Below are 12967 nucleotides of genomic sequence, written 5' to 3' on the forward strand. Positions count from 1 at the left end.
GCACCAGGTCAACCTTGGTGCACCATGCAGGTTGGCCGTAAAGTCCTGGATGTGAGGGATGGGGTAACTGTCAGGAACCGTTGTCTCGTTGAGCCGTCGATAGTCTCAGCAGGGGCGCCAGCCACCGGAGGCTTTCGGGACCAGGTGGAGCAGCAAGGCCCACGGGCTATCAGACCGCCAAATGATCCCCAGCTCCAGCAGATGCGAAAGCTCTTCCTTCGCCACCTGGAGCTTGTCAGGTGGGAGTCGGCGTCCCTTGGCGTGAACCAGTGGACCTTGGGTGGGGATGTGGTGGAACACCCCGTGGTGTAGTGAGGCAGCGGAGAACTGTGGCATGAGGAGGGCCAGTAACTTGTCCAGGATTTACTGGAACTCATCTCTGGGCGTGCTGATTGTGGCCATCTGCAGCTGCTCTGTGCGGGAGGCATCGAGGTGAACGGCCTGGAAAGTCCAGGCATCTACCAGGTGCCTACCTTGAATGTCCACCAGGAGGCCGTGGGCAAGGAGGAAGTCAGCATCCAGGATGGCGGTTGGAAGGGATGAGACGGTGAACCTCAGCGAGAACTTTCACCTGCCGATCTTCCCATATGTCCGGATTACTGTTGCGTTGGCTGCACGGAGGGGAGGTCCTCGAGGTTGGTTCCTGGACTCGATGGCCGTGGCTGGGATGATGCTAATCTGGGCCCCAGTGTCAACGAGGAAGTGCCGGCCGCTGACTGAGTCCTGCAGGTAGAGGAGGCTGTTTCCGTGGCCAGCTGCCACAGCCATTAACAACGGCTGGCCTGCTCATTTCCCTGGAACGAGCAGGGCTGATGACACTTCCGAGCCTTGGCTCCCCAGCGCTGGTGGTAGAAGCAGAGGCCCGGAGCAGATGCCGTGCCCCTGGTTATGCTCCTGGTGGCCCCTGCAGGGGCCTGGTGTTCTACCACAGTGATAGGGGCAGGTTTGGCGTGGTTATTCCCATGCCTTGTGACATGCTGGACCGCCGAGCCCTCCAGGAATCGCTTGAGCCATAGCACTTGGGCCTTCTGAGCAACCTTCCTCGGGTCGGTAAAGCTCTCTTGGGCCAGTAATGACAGGATGTCTTCAGGCAGATGATCGAGGAAAATTCGCTCAAAGAGTGGGCAGTTGGTGTGATCCCCCATGAGTGCAAGCATCTCGTCCATCAGTTCCACTGGGGGCCTGTCCCCCAAGGCGTCGATGTGCGGCATCCGAGTGGCACACTGACACCTGGATAGTCCAAGGGATCCGGTGAGCACTTGCTTGATGGTGCTGTATTTGTATTCAGTGGGCGGGCGGGTGCTGAACAACGTGCAGCACACGTTTGTCGGTGTCCTAGTCCAGGGCGGCGACCACATGGTAGAATTTGGTCGTGTTGGACAAAATCTGGCGGAGGTGAAACTGAGCCACCGTGTGGCCGAACCAGGTCTCCGGCTCCTGAACCCAGAAGTCAGGCAGCTTGACATCTATAGCATTGATCCCAGGTTTGCTCATGTTGAGTTCAAAGACTTTTGAACCAGTCGGGGTCACCAATTGTAGCGGCAGCTACACTGCCACTGAAAGAACACACAACCAGATGGGTTGAGCTCAGTGAGGAGTAAACTGGTTTATTGCTGGCTGCCGGGCTGGACTTACACTCCCAGCCCAGACCTGGCTAAGAACCGCGCTGGGGGGCGCAGACATCACTTGGGCATCATGTGGTCCCCCAGTGCGGGATTCTGAGCCTGGTGCTGAGAAGAAGGGGAAACCCCCGACGGCGCCATTTTGGCCGGCTGCCCCGCCGCGTGGATTACAAGTGGGGCCAGTTCGCCTGCCTAGTGGGATGCTGCCACACAGTCATCATTAATATAATAAAATTGTTATATTGTTCTGCACCAATATTTGCCTGGACTGTGCTTGGCTATTGATTTTAGGAACATCTTAATGAATACTGCAATCTCCATATTAATATTTTGAAAATTATTGCAATATTTGGTAGCCTATTAAGGGTTAGTTATCCCACTTTCCAAATCCCACCTCTTAAAGGCTTGTATTTCTATCAAGCGATTGTTCTAGCTTTCCATCAATATTTTCCAGTCTGGTGGTGAAGAATCTAAAGTGAATGCCTCTACGTGCACTTATGATGAAACTCAAGATGTTGCCTCTTTACATGGTCTGCCTTGACCACCTCGGTCATCTCAACTAAAGCAATGCCCCTTGCTAACTGCCCAACAAAGGGGAGTAATATATCCTCTTTTTGAGGTGAGATGAAAAGTTAGAGAAATTCATAACCTGTACATTTAACCAGAGGCCAGGCAGGGAAGTAGAATTGATGGCTGGGAAATGATTTTCATGGCAAGATTCATGGCTTTGGATTTCATAGAATGGCAGTAAATATTAAATGCTAATTCAGACTGGTTGTGCGACAAATGGGAGATCATGAGTTGCAGAGGCAATGGGGCTGAGCCCCACTGAGATAAATCTGATATGTTTCTGAATGATGACACCAAGGATGTGCCTTTTGATGGAGTTTAGGTGGGATCAAAGATCTGACCTTGAGGGATAAACTGTGGAAAAAGAGAGCATTGAAGAAGACTATAAGCTGCATATCTTTTTAAAAAGATACAACAGAACAAATTAAGGAAACCTTGCCTGTCTGGTGCAGAAGTATGAGAGGAGACTCATCTAATCTACCATGTGGAAGGCTGTGCACAAATCAAGAATGATGAGTAGGGGTCTTGTACCAAAAAAAATGTTTTTAAATGATATGTTAGATACATTGATTGAGAATTAACTATACTGATATAGTTGTGCATCTCTTATCAGAAGCATATATTTGAACCAAAGACCTGTCAATCTATTGCTATCTGTCTGCTGACATATGCAGAATAAGATGGCCCATCTTACTATGTTAAAGGTATTATGCAAATACAAAGAAATGAAAAGCTGGAGGGACTCAATGGGATAGGCAGCATCTGTGGTGAGAAATGGCCAATCATTATTTCAGTAAAGGGCCCCATTCTGAAACAATGACTATCAATTTCTCTGCATGGATACAGATGGACCTGTCACATCCCTCCCGTAGATTGGGTGAAACTTCAGATTCTAGCATCTGTGGGCTCTTGATTGTCTCCATAAATGCAATGTGCTGGACAAAGATTGTTGATAGTGCCTGTTTATGCCACTAGATGGCAGCTCATCCCACATTATGGACAAAGAAGGTGTTTTTGAGTGGGAAATCCAAAACTTGGTAGCAGACAGCAATCGGTAGCTGTATAATATCTTTTAAATTGCAATTGTTGGGATTGGGTGTAATGGAGGATTAAAACCATGTACCCAGATGCTTTTTGCTTATGTGGAACTGACGACACTGGGTCCACACGCAGGTCACCTTACTTTCAGAACTAGCAGATGTAATTAAACTCAGCCATGGGGATTTATCTGAAGATACACTTTGAAATGGAATTCCACTGTGGGGCCCAGGGAAAGCAGTTGTCAAATGCAACACTCTGAAAATGACGAATTGGTCACAACCTGCCTTGCTCGAGAAGTTTTAATAAGTCTTTGTATCTACGAGATAAAACAGGAAATCATAACATCCTGGTTCCATAATAATTAATCTTCTAAATTGTAGAATGTAATGTTCAGTTTTGATTTTGACTGACAAATATTAGAAGGAGTAGGCGCATGATTAATTGTTTTTGGGGTATATAAGCCTGTGGTCCTGCTGCTGAAGTTTAGACTCTCCGAGGGGTGGGAACACCCCTTGTCAAGAAGGAAGAACAGCCAGAGTCCGAGCAACGTCCTGGTCGGCGGAGGTGGAGAAGCTGCTACCGGCTCCCTGACAACCTAATACAACTGTGCAGTCGTTGCCTCGCTTTGGCAGTTGGGACCAGTCCAAGCATTGATAAGTATAGTTGGAAAGGGCTTGCATATTGTAGTGTGAAATCAGCTTTTAAATTAGTAATAAACATTTGTATAAACTGAACTGCTCTCGGTGTGTGTGTCTATTTTCTATCGGTAGCTCAAACACTGTGACCAATCTAAAATGAACAAAATGAGAGGTACAAGTTTACCCAAGACATTGGGTCAATAGTAGCCCATTGGAAGCCTCATCCCACACACTTCCAAATTTGAAACCATGATTCCAAATAAACATTCCCTTTAGCATTTTTATTTTGGAAATGTTGCAATAGATTTATAAATTTACCAATCAATATAGAAATTAAAGAGTCTTTGCATCATTCATATAACTTGTTATGCTGTTCAATCCATCATGTGTTTCTGCTGAAGCAATAGCATGCCAAACACCAAAAGGTTTATCGAGAAAATAGGAGACAAGAACAATGAAAGACACAGATGAACTTTAAAAAATTGATGCCAAATTTCTGACAGTTTATTCCCCCATTGGCCTCTCATAGATTTTGGTAAAGATTTGGAGAATTCCAGAAAAAAAAAATTCCTGTTTATTCCTACAAAATTCCTAAAAAATTCCTACAAATCGGAATGGTGACTGTTATACTCCATCAGTACATCCCTGGAAAATGTGTTACCCACACCTCCCTCATACTTGGTAAGAAACAATTACTATATTTGATGAGTGAGAAGTTAAAATTCCTTCCACCATCTGAACAATGCTGTGTGTAAAATAATTAGCATAGCCTTAATGGTCTCCTCATCCAGGTTCAATAGTGTACTTCAAGAAAGGTAGTAACCGATTTAGCTCGTCTTTGTTGCTCAAATCCCCAAACCTAATTAGTTCAGTGGAATTGGTTGAATTGGCGTTTGGAGACCAACATTAACTATTATCAACTCTCCATAAATATGAGCACATTCAAAACTCTGTTGATCTTATCTAAGCATCCACTATGGTCTGTTGACTCAACATCTCTGTGCATGTGCTGATCTACATTATTCCACTGGTAGTTCTTCAGAATCAGAATTTATTGTCATGAACAAGTCATGAAATTCAATGTTTTGAAGCATCACAGTGGTTCATATCATGAACCATCTTACAACAATAATATAAAAAATAAAAACAATAGTGCATGAAAAGAAAGGCAGTGTCTTTTGTCTATTGATCATTCAAGAATCTGATGGGGAAGAAGGTGTCTCGTGCCGCAGAGTGCTGGTCATCAGGTTCCTGTACATTTTCCTCGATGATGCTAGAGTGAAGAGAGTATGGCCTGGGTGGTGGAGGTCTTTGAGGATAGAAACTGCTTTTTTAAGACACTTCCTTATGTAGATGGTCCTCAATGGAGTGGAGTCTGGTGCCTATGCATCACCAGACAGTGATGCAACCAATCACCCTGCTCTCCACAGTACACCTGTAGAAGTTTGCGAGAGTCTTCGATAACATACCGAATCTCCTCAAGCACCTTCCAAAGTATAGCCACTGGCAGGCCTTCTCGTGATTGCATGCATCAATGTGGAGGCTCCAGGACAGATCCTCGGAGATGTTGACAGCCAGGTATTTGAAATTCTTGACCCTCTCCACTACTGAGCCCTCGATGAGGACTGAGTTGTGTTCCCCTGGCTCCCTCCTGAAGTCCACAATCATCTCCTTGGTTTTGCTAACATTCAGCACCAGGTTGTTGTTATGACACCACTCAAAGAGCTGCTCTATCATCCTCCTATACACTTCCTCATTGTCATTTGTGATTCTGACGACAACTATGGTGTCATCGGCAAACTTGTAGATAGCATTGGAATTGTGCCTGGTGTTACAAACTTATTAGTACTAACAAAGGAAGAGAAATAGAAAATTCACCAGACAATTATAAATTTGAAAGAATAGTATTTATTAAATTATTCATAACATTTCTTGCTTATCTCTAAACTTAACTTTATCTATATCCCCACTATGCACAAATGTAGATGTGTGTGTGTGATTAAATCTCAAAATATTACAGTTTAAGCATGATTCTGAAAAAGTCCAATTTCAAGCATCTTGTTGAATTTGAGGATCTTTTTAAATTGCAGTTCAGAAGTAATTATGAAGCACTTTTAAACATCATGCCTTCAGATCTCTTAAATTCACAAGTCTTTTGATGAGCTGTCTTTCAGAGAAATATTTTTCAGAACCCCTGCTCATAGTGTGCAAATGTCTACATCATCTATGTAAATTAGTAATTGTGTACTGTTTAATGTTCTCCTCTGTTTGTTTCCCATTATGATTTTCCTATGCTCTTTTATAAATTGTGCATGTATGTTTTATTAAATTGTGTGCGTATTTTCCCATGCTCTTTTATAAATTGTGCATGCTTTCTTCCCGCTATGATTTTATAAATTTTTGTGTGTTAATAAAAGTGAAGTTTGATTGCAACCCCTTGTGTCCAGACTTGTCTCTCTTGAACCTGACACTTTCTCAACACAACAATGACCAATGTGGGGACTGACAGTAGGCCGCCAGGAGAGTCCCCTGACAACCCGCCACCAACCCCCACACTGATGCCACTGCTCTGCTCTCCCCCAAGAGCCATTCAGCGATGATGATCACTGTCGGCGTTACTCACCATTATCACCCTAATTACAACTTTGCGTTTAAGACCCAGCAGATATTTTTGAGCCATTTTTTGGGGGGGGGGGGGGGGGGAAATAGTGGGTCTTATCTTCTGTCAAATATGTTATGTTATATATCACACTAGACGCTGTTGTGTTACACATCCTGCCTCTTTTGCTCCCAGAATGCTCACTTGTGGTGTGAAATGACACACTAGCCCAGCATTATGCTGACATTGTTTGGTTCAGTATAAACAAGCAAAGGTGACTTGATGATGGGTCATCTTTATGGTATTGTGGGATCTCTGTGTAAAAAAAAGTGTAAGTATTAAATGTTTTGATTTCTTTCAACTGTTTATCTTTCCAGGAAAAAAATCCAACAGCAAGTGTTGATGTTATGGAACAGTTCAAGACTATGGTAGAATGTTCAGAAATTCCAGGGCTCACAATCTACACATTAGCTCAGAAGAATGGTAAAAATTGGATGTCTGTGGAAAATCGAAACAATTTTTGGGATACCTGTCCAAAGAGGTCAAATTGGGAATAGTATTTTGGGCAAAAGTTAATGCACTTTTTTATATTTTGATAAAATGAGGTTTTAAGTGCAGTTAAGAGTTAACCATTGCAAAGTCAGAGAGCAATTTTTCATCTTGCAAGATGATAAATAGAATTTCAATAAATGAGCTACTTTGACAATACAATTACACATATTTGAAATTTGTATGCATTACACAAGATTAGAGGCAAAATAGAACTTCACCATAAAAGTAATACTTAACAGTTCAGGCTGTATTTCTGGAGAGAGAAACAAAGGAGTGATGTAGCCAGGTTTTGATATTAGGGTGAGCGAGAGCACAGAAAAATGGCGCCATGACTCTAGCTGAGTGCGTGCACACGTTTTGCAACCAGCACATAAAGGAAATTCATGTGAACATATCCACGATGCATACCAAAATAATTTATTTTGTACTATCAGGATACCCGGTGTTCCCCTGGAAATAAAACATATCTCTGACGTGGAGCTAATTACAACTGCATTAATGGGAGAATATTCAATGTCAATTGAATTACTGAATACAACATTTAGCAGGGGCTGCCCTATGGTGGTGGCGTTTGTTGGTATTGCTTAGAGTCTTGCTTGTCCTTCCTTTGCAGACTTTTGTTGCTGTTCCTGGAATGTCTGGTGGTATCAGCACTGCAGCGGGCAGTTTTCTGCTGCCTGCTCCTTGTTCGTCTGGAGGCCTGAGCACTGAGGTGGATCTGGTATTGCTGTTCTGTTTCCCACTGCCTGTCCCTTGCCTGTCTGGAGGCCTGAGCACTGACATGGGCATTTCATTGCTGTTCTATTTTCTGCTGCCTGCTCCTTGCATGTCAGGAAGCAGCAACAATGAGGCAAAACTGATGGTCCTCTGCTGTCTCTTGAATTCTCCTTTGTCTGACTCTATGAGCTTTTGAAGAGCTTCTGCCAATGTTGCTTATCTTTTTTGGGCCAATATTGAACTGGGTTTGGCCACTTGTTTTTATTCTGAATGTACATTAATACGCAGCACTGTAACTAATTGAGGTTTCCTGATGCAAGTTCATATATGTTTTGAATTTTTGAACTTCATATGACCTTAAAGGTTAAATTCAATGTGGTCATGACATTCAGCATCAAATTTTACCACAATCATACTAAGCAGTAATGCAAGTCAGTGCAAGCTGGTAAAGAAAATCACTTTTGAACTTCATATGACCTTAAAGGTCAAATTCAATGTGATCATGTTACCCCTACTGAACCTCCTTGGATATTGATTTGCATGGAGAACAGACAAACATGCACAAATATATATTAGATTTAACATCAGAACACAAGGAACTTAAAGAACCATAGAACATTACAGCACATAAAACAGGCCATTTAGCCCTTTTAGTCTGTGCTGACCATTATTTCGCTAGTCCCATTGACCTGTTCCCATTCCATAACCCTCCAGACCTCTCCCATCCATGAACTTAAGGAAGATACAGCTTTAAATGAAGTATACAATTGTTATTTGAATTTAAAGTCAAAACAAAACACATGCTATTTAACTATTTTACATTTTAAATGTAAAATGAAAACAAAGCAATATGAAGAAAGTATGAAGCAACTACAACAGCCTCTTTCATCTAGGCTTCTTCTAGCAAAGTTATCTATTACTTTATTATAATCTACCTCAGTAGCCAACTGTCTTTTAATGGAGACCAAAGCTAACCCAGACAATCGATCCTCGCCCATTGTAGAACGAATGTAGGACTTCATGATTTGAGCCGGCTAAAGGATTGTTCTGTTACTGCGCTAATTTTTGTTCAACTCCCCCATAGAAATGAAATGTCTTTCAAGTTAATTAACTGAAGACCACTAGCAAGCACTCCTTCATTATCATAAGTAAATCACAAAATATCTGTAGACACCGTTGTTGAAGTTAAAAACACAAAATGCTGGAGAAGCTCAGCAGGTCAAACAGTATCCTTTATGTAGCAAAGGTAAAGATACAGAACTGACATTTCGGGCTTGAGCCCTTCATCAAAGTATGAGAAAATGCCGACAGGCGTCCGAACAAAAGAGTGGGGGGTTGAAAAGGCAGGACATTCTTTGACCTGCTGAGCTTCTTCAGGATTTTGTGTTTTTTCACCTTAATTAACATAAGCCTTTTCCCTTTGAACAGATGAACAGGCTGTGCTTGGCAGCAGTTAAGAGGTGGTCATTTTAACTCTGGTGTTATTGCCGTACTGAAGCCAAGCTGTGTTTCAGCTGTGGAACATTTGGAGCTGAAATTTAAGCAGAAAGGGTCTATAAATCTGGTTCCCACACCACTGTAAATTACATCTCTGCATTTTTAATTTCCCCTCCACATACAATGTTATTAATTTGATTCCAAAACAAGCATGGCACAGATGCAGCACGACTTATGAGAACAAACTCTACTCTTCTCACTGCCTTTTGCCTGTCAAGACGTTCATAATGTCATATATCAAGAATGGATGTTCAGCTTGTAAGATGTTATCAGGCTTTGGCTGGCTAGCAGTTCTGAACCTTTTTTGAGTCACTGTTACAACATGAATTGTTTTCATTCCTGCACACATTAGACCTTTAAAGATCTATGAAACCATTGGGAAAGTAATCTTTTGCAGCCTTTGAGGTTGAAGTATTGTGCTCTGCTTGAAATCCAAGTGATGAAGTTTCATTAACAATTTTAAAAGGTTTGTACTAAATAGTTTAATAAAAATATGAGAATATTGGTAAAAGATGGTTAATTTAACCAAATATATTCTTATTTAATTACTTGAACAAGTTTAGAACAGCTGTAAAATCTGGTAAGGAATGCTGAATGATAGATTATTTTCCGTACCTATGACAATACTTATTACCAAATAAATTAATGGAGGCCTTTTCATCTAACATGGATATAGAGGAAAAGAGGGGTTGAGTGAAGGAAATCATAAGCTGTTTAATAGATAGCCCTCCTTTGCATAAAGGGAGTGAACTGCAAGCAACGAATCAGCACGTACATTCAACTCACCAGAAAGAGTTCAATTATTTCCTAACTTTATTGATTTCTTCATTTTTTTTCTTAACTGTTCAAAATCAAAGGCTGGGTTGAGAATGGGGATTGGAGTGGGTGCAATATAAGGTGGGATGGTGATGGGAAAGTAACTTCATGTAAAGGTGGTGTGAAAATGGGTTGGCAGCAGGGCAATGATCTTTCTATTAACCTAACTCACGATCATATGAAAATCTGACAATTAACTTCTGTTGCTTTCATAAGTCAAGTAGTAAATGAAAGGAAAAAAAATGCATTTGAAAGATACGAAGATTATTTTGGCAATTACACATGGGGAACAAGTCCCAAAGAGCATAATTTCAAACTCATTAGGAAAATCTGGACAAAATATTCTGGTCTTCTGTTTCAGTTATCTAAAGGGGGTCAATAAATGCAACCCACAAAATTTTGAGTTCAATCATTAATCTGTATGGCACTGAATTAAATACATTGAGACTAATTTCCTCAGTGTGTACAAGCCACCTTTTCACAGATGGAGTATTTTTTTTGTTCCCTCTGTGAATCATATCACTTTTTTTTCTGATTTAGCCTTCTCAAGGGGTGATGGATGCCTTGCTTTATCCCTTTAAGGGCTGCAGAATCAGGTTTTTTCATTCAATGCCAAACACCAATTGGGGTTTCTGGCTGAATTAGCTCCATCCCTTTAATTGTCCAGTGAACCAGAAACATGATCATAAATTGAACTCTACAATTTGAAAATTGTCTCACACATATAAAATTGCCAGCCATAATTTCATGGCCATTGATAAGGCAAAATACAGGAAGTAATGTATTTTTCTTTTTTTATTATTTTTTATTTAGTATTTCACCATGAACCACGTCAGTAACAATATATACAAATATTTAGTATAAAAATATACACAGTGACATTTTCATTTTTTCTAGGAAGATACGTAGTTTTCACACTAGGATTTCAAAGTGGCCTCATTTGTTCCACTCATCTCCTTGTCTCAAAAGTAACATTCACCAAAAAAGATTTAATGTTCATTTTGCTATCTCTGAAACTGTCTGTCAAATGCAGTCGGTCTGCGTGGTACTTGAAGAGTCATATATTCATTCTATTGCATTATAAAAGGTTTATTTCAGTGCAGATGAACTCTGATGTTTGCACTAGATAGTTATTTTCAAAAGAACCAGTCTTTAAAAGTGGTTCAATTGAAGGTGTGCTCAATGGGCATTGTAAAACTCAAATGAAGGTGGAATTTGTCACCAGAATTGAGACAGTATGAGCCAAGATAAATCAAAAAGTAGTGAGTAGACATCTCAAGCTTAAATAACAGTTATCATGTTCTCCCAGTTGAATCCTTAAAAGGCAACAATAGAAAGGAAAGCTCTGCGAATAACAGGAGGGGGGAGGGATAACGATGAACTATATCTGAATTTGTCAATGTCCATGAAGGGGATGTAATAAATGGAACATTTCAATTCTAATAGCTTAGGGAATATTCTGAGTTATTCATTATCTCTGTTCCAGCTGCAAGTAATGGATAAATAATCAATTTCTCAAACTCAGTGTTGCTGAATTTGCAATTATTCTCAGAGGTCCAGAGTTTCTGTTTTCTAATCTTGTTATCACATCCCCAAACCCATTTTTCCAAATTCTAATCCTCATCAAAGAATGCCAATTTCACATCAAGGTATTCACATACATGCAAGAAAAGTAATTTTATCTGAATGTCATTAACTATTATTTCTACATTTTTATTAGGAAAATACGTCTTTCACTGACTGAAGACCCACAGTTCACTTCCAGCTGAAGAACAGTCCCGTCCTTCACATCGAGTCAAAGTTGTTATTCATTCACATTTGCAACCTTCTAGGCAGCATCAAGCAACCTGTTTCATATTTATCAGGTTGTCACTCACTATTACAACCAAATTATCAATGATTCTAATAATTAGCACAGCTAGAGAACTCTGTCCAGTAGAAACAGAACTAGAGGGAGCTACACCGTTCAAAAGATTTGTGAGGATTCCTACAACTACAAATGACAAATTACAAAACACTACCCAAAATCCATTTGACCACCTATTGTTTTTAAGAACGGGCAAAGCCTTCCTTCCATTATACAGGTAAAAAAACAAGACCACTATCACTCAGGTGTTGGGAGCTCTGGTCTCGGAACAATTTGCGATTCAGTTTTTAAATAAAACAAATATTTTACTCCCAGCTCTCGGCCTCTCCCTCTCCAATTTACTCCAAACGTAAATCGGATTCTTTTCGCGCCTTGGGTTCATGGTGATTCATCCATGTGTGACATGCAATCCACACCAGCTAATAGCTGAAAGGCTGAGAATGTGCCCAATAAGGAGGGAGCACACTGTTGACGTGGTACTCCCAATCGACTGGAGGAACACAAGTAGATGGTAAGGCAGAATGCTGTGGTCTGAAGAAAAAAGTGCCACTTTTGAACAAATGGGCTCAGGGGGAGTGACTGCTCCCTGTGCACCACCCCCCCTTCCCCTCTAGCTACACCACTGAATCAAAGTAAATATTTTGGAGAAAGACAAGAACTGATGTGGTAACATTATTTATTTCTCCTTAGATGCTGCCTGATGTGTTGAGTATTTCCAACATTTTCTGTTTATATTTGACATAAAACTTCCTTTCCTATAAAATGATGAACATTTAGAATTGATCATGTTAATTACACATGAAATGCAGATGGGTTTTGAATAGAAATTTGTTCTTAAATTTGCAGTACTGAACAATGTAATTGTGCAGTGATCTTCCAACTGCTCTCCAGATAGTTTCTCTCCTATGCCTTTCATCCTAGACCCCTGTAAATATTTCCTTTAAATATTTAACCTATTCATGTCTGAAAGATATATGAAATTTGCTTTTCCAGGCAGAGTTTTTCAGATCATTACAATATGCTACTTGAAAATAACACCACAAATCCT

Source organism: Narcine bancroftii, chromosome 1 (genome assembly GCF_036971445.1).
Source record: "Narcine bancroftii isolate sNarBan1 chromosome 1, sNarBan1.hap1, whole genome shotgun sequence".
Taxonomy (NCBI): Eukaryota; Metazoa; Chordata; class Chondrichthyes; order Torpediniformes; family Narcinidae; genus Narcine; species Narcine bancroftii.